Raw genomic sequence first — 8,921 nt, 5'->3', positions numbered from 1 at the left:
CGCGTTTGATCTTCAACGATTTGCAGATTGCAGAATTCTTAGCAATGGTGGAGAAATCAGAAATGGCTATCTTGGGAGTTTGTTGTGTTTTGTTAAAGCTTTTCAGCAGAGTTTTGGAGGGAAATTGCAACTGCTTCAGGTCGTTATAATAGGGAATCTTTTCCGCGTAAAACATGGAGTTAATTTATTATTTTCCCTAACGATATTCAAATTTTTTTTTTAACCATATTAATATATTATTTAGGCATGCTTATCAGTCAAGAAATCAAATTTTTTTTTAATACTATTGACTCTATTAGAAAATAATATATGTTATATATATACTTTCTTTATCAGTTTCAACCTAAAAAATTAATACTCTATCATAGAGTTCAATCAAGAAGAGTCACGGAGGTATCAACTGAGCACAAAATATTTTGTAAGACATCAATTTAAATAAACTTAAAACATTTTTAACACATGTAATAAATTTTTATTAACATGTAATAATGTTTTAATGACTTTAATAGAATCAACGACATTAATACAAGATTTAATAAAATAACATTTTTGTTTCATCAAAATAATTGATAAAGTGTTTCATTTAGAGCATCCATATCAGTTGAGTTTATTTCTCAGTTATTTGTGGGTCCCAGCATCCACCTCATCTTCTATCATCTCATTCAATTACAAAAAACCCTTATCCACATCAATTTTGAGTTATTTTTCAGTTTTTTATGCACCCACCATTTAACTCACTATATTTTAATTATTTCTCTTACTTATTGGGACCACAAATATACCATACTTTGCATAAGAAATAATTTTGAAATAACTCCTCCCCACATCAGCTATTAACTTTGAGTGGAGAATTCATATAGAAATAACTCCTAAATAACTACTAGTGTGGATGCTCTTATGGAAAATGCATTTAACATAAATGAATATTTGAATAGAAATTCATAGACAGGATCAAAATGATGTGGTAAATAAACCGAATCACGTTAAAAACTCATGTCAGGATCTCGACATGTTAGCCACACCTGCATGCTCCAACTTTGAATGGAACGGTCTCAATTGGTCCACAAGTGCTGGTAAATAAACCGAATCACGTTAACGGACTCGCTTTATTTTTAAATTTTTTTTATTAACATGTAATAATGTTTTAATGACTCATAATAGAATCAACAAAGTTAATACTAGATTTAATAAAATAACCTGGAGCAGCAAGGAGAATGAGTTTTTCCAGTTTGTCGTTTTGAGTAACAGAAAATGGCGCGCGTGTGAGTAAAATGAAGGAGACTGCGTTTTCTTGAAGATCATACGTGTATATATATAGATACAGTCTGTGAGCATGAACGCTATAACTGCCACTAACAAGCTACTGGTTGGTAGAAATGAAAAACACTAATTATAAAAATTTAGTAGTGTAAAACTACATATTTGTTGAATTAAAAATGAAAACAGTAATAATAATGTAATTTTATACTAAATGCATCATTATTAATTTATTATTGTGAAATAAGTGAAAACAGTAATGGTATTAATGTATTATAGTTTTAGTAAAAAAAAAAATGTTTATGAGATTGTATTATAATTTTAGTAAAAAAAAAAAAGGGTAATGTTTAGGAATTATAGTTTTATTAAAAAAATATTTAGGAGAAATTTGTTAAATTTATTAGTTATATTGTTTGACTTATTACCAAAGCTATAATACCATTATAATTTAAAAAAAAAAAAAAATAGAAACAATAGCTAGCCATCCATGACTGTTTTTTTTTTTTTAATTTTATAAAAAAAAAAAATTGTGAAACAAGGAAGAATGAAGTTAGTGGCATTTCCACCCATATGGAACACATGAGTACACGTATTGGTACGTATATGTAACTGCAAGTTCATGCTCTGTGAAGGACAAATGCATTTTTATTCTATTGTAAATTTTTATTACGATAAACTTTGTTATTTATTGTGTAAGGATGTAATTTTTTTTTCTTTTTCTTTTTTTTTTCACTTTCTAACTCTACAATAATGATGGTCTATACTTGTATAATATTATTATTTGTTCTTATTATTATACTTAGAAAGTTATGGATGTAGCACCATTTAATCCTAGACCCATTGACTCATCGATGCTTGTGTTCCAACCGAGGCATCGTTGTCTTTCAATATGAAACAATGTAGAATATGATGCTCGAATAAAATTATCCTGATCTAATCTGCTGGACTAAGCTAGCTTAGGACTTGATATGAGCTCGCTCGATCAGGGAGTACTTGTTCTGGACTACTGTAATTGATGGATATATTATAGGTCGACCCGAGAGCACGGAGCAAGAACGAAGCCCCGGGACAATGCTACGTGCCTGACCCGTTCGCTTCGGCGGACACCTCGACAGCCGCCTCGACACGGGACCTTCGCGTGAGGCCTCGGCAGGGGGTCAACAGAAGACCTCGACGACCTGTCTCCGGACCGGACGCGGTCAAAGCGGGGATCAACCGCTCCCTCAGTTCAAGAGGACAGTTTGGAGGTCCGCGGCTTGTATAAAAAGCCATTCCTTTGTCCAATTAAGACACATTCAATCTACTTTAGCTACAATTGTCTTAGCAAATCATTGTAATAGCCAACTTACGTCATTCAATATAATATACGGTCTCCGCGACCTTTATGACGTCATTTTGTCTATTTCTTATTTACGTTCTTATCCGGGTTTAATAATTCGGGCTACCCCGAGTTAATTAAATCCATCAGTAATGAATATTTATCATGAGAGATATATAGATGGATATCTTAGCCAAATAATTGAGGAATGAAAAACATAATATTAACTCCTGAATTCAATTCCCCGGTGTAATTAAACCTGCAATCTGTTTTTATGCATATATAGTAGGGAAAATCCTATTGCTACTACAAAAATAACATATAATGTCGGTTTTTCGAAAAACCACGACATCAAAACAACAAATAAAATTATATATTTTTAAAAAATATATAACGTCGGTTTTCTTAAAGAAATTTAAAAAATTATTATATACGAGGTTATTAAACGTATCACGAAAAAAAATCATGATAAAAAAAAATAAAAAAAAAATAAAAAAAAAACTTAAGATGCTTTGTTCATCTCTTAATTACTACCTCGACGTTGATGTTACTACTTTCATTAGAAAGCTTTAGAAACTGCCTGTTTTGTTTGTAGTTACTACAGGAAGAAACTGCGAGAACCAGAATGATAGTCAGGATAGTTTCAGAAGCGTGTTTTTTTTTTTTTAAATAATTTTTCTTGATTTGAGCCGTTGATCTAAATTAGATCAACGACTCAGATTTCACCCCATTTTTCATCGAGAAGAATTTTCTCACAATCCCTATATACATATTGGTGTTGTATTAAGACTACGGTAAGTATAAAATGAAATTCAATAATATATCTCATTGTAATAAGACTATTGTATGTATAAGGTTGAATGAAAGTGTAGTTGAAACGAAATGAAACTTTAATTGTGCTGAAATAAAATTACAATGTGTATGAAATGAAACTTAATATATTATACAAACTGAACTAATTTAATTACACAGAACTACACAAAACGGGTGTCATTTCTTTTCGTTTCTTTTATGGCACTATTGTGGACCATGGTCCACGGTATAATTTGCCCTACATTGATGTTGTAATATTTTTGGCTCTGTTTTTTTTGGTTTTATTTGGATGAGGCCGGAAAGTCTAGCTGCAGTGAGGTTGAAAGGGATTCGATCGATCTGATGCCTTGTTTAAAAAACTTAATTAGCTTAATGCCTGCCTGCCATGTTGGTAATTATAGTATGTAACATCATGCATGATTGAAGTATAACTCAGTATTTTTCACCTATCAACATGCATGTCATCATTGTATATATTGTACACTTTTTACTAACTTGGCCACGTAAACTAATTCAAATAAACAAAACAAATAAAAAAATAAAGAGTAAACCCGTATAAATAATGCTAGGGTAGATACTAAAAATAAAATTTAGTTGAAAAAACAAAAAAAAAAAAAAACAAAAAAAAAAACAAAAACAAAAACAAAAAATGATATATATTTTTCTTAATAGATTAAAAGTTGTAGGTCAAGTACTTATTGAGATTTGAGAACTTATATATCATCAAAGTTGTTTGGAGCGGAGCTAGCATGGGGCAGTTGCCCCACTCACCCCATCCCACCCCATGTATAATTCTTGTATTATATATATATATATATATATATATATATATGTGTGTGTGTGTGTGTGTGTGTGTGTGTGTGTGTGTGTGTAGCACACAATTTTAGTATAAGTAGTAAAAGAAAACAGTTAATGTTAACAAAAAATGATTCAGCCTAGATGGTAAACCATCTTTGTTTGTTTAAGGAAGGGTGTGGGTTTGAATCCTTTGTAATTGTTTATGGTTTAAACATAGTTTATAGCTATTTAAATAATGATTAGACTTTCAAAGAACGTTTTTATGGCTATGTGAGATTCTCTCTCTCTCACACACACATATATACTTTTTAAGTTATCCATTTTGTTTTAATGTTTCGCAGAAGGTCTTGATGCTTAACATTTTGTTATAAACTTATAGACATTTTTTATTATTTAAACTTCGCCCCCACTCAACCATTTTTCTGGATCCGCCCCTGACATGATAGTTAAAGACAATATGGATATGAAAAGAATTGATATGTATGTGTCACTAAAGATGACAATGTGATTTATGTGTACATGAGTTGATTTAGAACATCCACACTAGGAGTGAATGCCAAGATATTTCAGAATTAATTTCTCAAGTTGAAGAGCAAAGTTGATGTAGGAGAGAAAGATTTGAGAAAGAATTTGGCATGCAACATCCCAAAATAATGTCAGCAAAAAAAAAAAAAAAAAAAAAAAAAAAAAAAAAAAGAGAGAGAGAAAGGAAACGTTTTGCGCACAGCTGGGACAAAGCTGGGCGCGTGCAGTGCATGCGCCTGGTGGCGCACCTGACAGTGCCAATTATTTTATTTTATTTTTTTTAAATTCAGTTTTGTTTTTTTTTTTTTCTTTTTTCTTTTCCCTCCCATCTTTTCTTTCCTACTCACTCTTACATTCTCCCCTAATATTCCCAACTGATAATAATGCTCTTAGTCACAATCCATGTACTAGAATACTTTGGTCATGTCAAGTCACTCTCCATGTAATTTGTTTAGGCTAAATCAGCCCAATTCAAACCAAATAACTTTTATTTAAATTTAAATAAAGAGTTAATTTAAAAACTGATCATTTGATTATTGATTTTTTACCAATGTTTATTTTCAACTTTTAATTTGACTAAAATTGATTCTTTGACTATTGATTTTGTTTCAATTTTGAATTTTTTGTTAAATCTCAGTTAGGTAGTTGTTAAATCTGAGGGCAAGAATGTAAAATCAATTCTTTTGCCCTCTTCCAATCATTATACCGTGCACTAGGACGCGCATAGCACTGTGCGCCCCGCGCCTCCCAAAACGACGTCGTTTTGTTAAGTTGTTAAAATAAATTTCCCTGTTTCGAATGCACATAAACTCATAACTGAATACACATAATCTAACATAATACATAATACACATAAACTCATAACACAATGCACATAAACTTTTAACCGAATAAACATAATAGGTTTGATTAACATAATACACATAAACTCTTAACTGAATACACATAAACTTATAACACAATACACATAAAATTTTAATTGAATATACATAATGAGGTTTGGTCTATTCGGATGAACGGAATGATGTCAGTATGATATCAGCATGAAACATGCGCATTTTGTGCCTGGGCGCACATTGCTATGTGCGGTGTGGTGCACGATATAAATTCACGCCCTCTTCTTCCTCTTTTCTTTTTCATAATCGTTTCTTATAAAATAAAATCAAGAATTTCTTAACGATATTTGTCTAGGACTTTTGAAATCAAGAAAAAGTCCAAATTAATTATTAATTACTTATAAGTTACATAATTTTATTATGATATTATTATATTAATAAAATAAATTTGCAATATTTAAGAAACAAAATACATAACAATATATGCTACGACTATGTATTGGGACATCGTCCTCCCGGACTCCATTTCAGCATATCTATAATATAACCACATTGGTTGCTTTAAAAAAAAATACATAACAATATTGTAAATGGGTAGAGAAGTTGGTTACTGGTAGAAGTTGACGGGGACGATACTGGCACGAAAGACAGCGATTTTGAAGAACATAATAAGCATGGCGAGATCGGTGGCCTACAATGGACGAGTTTCCAACGAGGTAGGCACCGTAGCTGAGCTCAGCACCGCATTGTTAACCCCATAGCCTTGGTCCGCAAGCACCGGCTACACAAAATCAGAAGTACGTAAACAAATTAGGAACTCAAACTTCATTGCACAAATAGAGAGATAATGACTGTATACTCATGGTCAAGCCGTTCCAATAAAATTTGAGGTCATGTGCAATATCTTAATTTGAGGTTTTTTTTAAAAGTAATTTTTATATATAAATAATAGTTGTTCAAAAAATTGTATTAAAATATAAATATTATATAAAAATATATCTAAAATTTCATTTAAAAAGTGACATGCGCCGTGCACATTTAGACGCAAAATCATCCACCAAACTTTTGATATCAACTTCTTCCAAAAGCTCATTTTCAATGGACATTAAACTATTTCCTTGAGTCTCTCTTGCAACGTAACAAACTTGATCAGTAAAATTTCAACTTTGAAAAACTCCTTTCTGTAGAGGCAATAGCACTGCTGAAAATTATCTAATTTCCGACCACCTGAAAATGATCAAAAATCATGTCAAAAGCATTGTTCCGACCACTTTTGGCGTCCGGAAAAACCTTTATAGCTATTTCCGACCACTTTTTACTTTAGATTCGATTTAAAATCACTTTCAGGTGGTCGGAAATTCCATAATTTCCAGTAGTGTAGTAGCATTTGGAAAACAACCCATCTATTTCAATGAATTCAATATACTCATTGTCCCTATCTTTTCTTTCAATAAAATCTCTCTAAACAATTTTATCTCAATATACAATTCATTTCTATCAATATCACCACACTGCTCACTTAGATTTGTGAATGGAATTAAAAAATAAAAATAATGGTAATTGCTAATTAGCATAAGGTCCCGGCCGAAGATACTAATTGTTATTTGAGATTTTGAATTGGGAATTGTCTTTCTTAAGTAGGGAAGGGAATCAAGGGATTAGAAAATATATATACATACACACACACACACAAATATATGTATTTTTTTGAATTTTTAAAGTATTGCCAATTAGACTCTATTTCACCCTATCACGAATTGGCTCAATCTCTCTGCACTTAGCCTGAAATCATGTATACTATATATACATATAATTTTTTTTTAAATATGGGGCCTCCAAAAATTAGAGGCCCTGTGCGGTCGCACATGTTAGACATGCTCAGAACCGGCCTTGCCCATGGTCCTAGCGATAGAAAAGAAATAATGAAGAAAAAGGCAAAGATTTTGATTTTACATTATTTTCCTCGTATTTAACCCTTGTTTAACATAGATTTAAACGGGGGGAACAAAATCAATAGTTAAGGGACCAATTTTGGTCAAATTTAAAGTCAAGGATAAAAAATTGTAAAAGTCAGTAGTCGAATGACCATTCATGGAATTAACTCTTAAATAAATTTATAATTGATGGGCTTATAGCTAGACATATCACTGCAGCAGATTGATTTTTTAGCGACACGTACTTAGCGGCGGTTATATACCACTACTGCTAAATGAGTATTAGCGGATAGCGAATAGTGGAGAGGAAGATGATAAATGGCAAAGGGTGCAATGAAATTAGCGGATAGCGAATAGCGGATTGTGTTAGTAGGTTTGACTAGCGAACTGCATTAACAGTTTATAAAAAATGTTTGATAAAATTAGTTGTTTAATGTTAGCAGTTAATTTGTAAATTAAAAGAGACACAAAAGGACATTTATAATAATAGTAGTAATACTTATATTTATAATTATAATAAAATATTATTATTATAGAATAATAATAACATAACAATAATAATAATAATAATAATAATAATAATAATAATAATAATAATAATAATAATAATAATAATAATAATAATAATAATAGTCATAATAATTTTTAAAAAATAAATAAATAAATAAATAAAAAAAGAACAAACTGTGATGTGGGATCAGAAGATCCCATGTCCAGAAATAAATTAAAAAAGGGTGTTGGGCTCTTTCAATAAAGGGGAGCTCAACGCCCCTTATTCGAATAGTTATGTTGTGCAACATGGTGCACACGGTTGCAAAATGACGTCGTTTTGACTAAAAATGCGTGTCCTATTTTTTTTTAAAAAAATCAGTTTTGATTCCCCTCAACAATATTATTGTGGATATATAGTTATGAATTATTGTGGATATATAGTTATGAATTTGTAGATATTTAGTTCATTCATTGTGGATATTTAGTTCATTCATTCTGAATTTTGTGTTATTCATTCACTGTGGATATATAGTTATGAATTTGTGGATATATAGATATGAATTTGTGGATATATAATTCAAATTATGCACAAAAAAATGTTATGCACAAATTTTAAGTGGGACGCGCATTTTTAGTCAAAACGACGTCGTTTTTGCAACCGTATGCACCATACATGGTACACACGGTTGCACACCATAATTTGCGCCCTTATTCACCCCTGTCATTTGATTCCCATATCGAATAGACAGGAGATGAGAAGCCTTAGACTTCATTATTAAAAAAGCCCGAAGTTTTTATTAACAAAACAAATCTTGTTCTTTTTTTAAGATTTAAATGGTGTCACTGCTGGAAATTAGTGTTTTTCCGACCTCATTCCGACCACCAAAAAAGTTGGTCGTAAAAAGTGATTTTTTTTTAATTTTTTCGACAGACAGTTAGAGTGGTCGG

The sequence above is a fragment of the Ipomoea nil genome, unplaced genomic scaffold (assembly GCF_001879475.1).
Source record: "Ipomoea nil cultivar Tokyo-kokei standard unplaced genomic scaffold, Asagao_1.1 scaffold0457, whole genome shotgun sequence".
NCBI classification, from domain to species: domain Eukaryota; kingdom Viridiplantae; phylum Streptophyta; class Magnoliopsida; order Solanales; family Convolvulaceae; genus Ipomoea; species Ipomoea nil.
Note: the sequence above shows the minus strand (reverse complement) of the source record.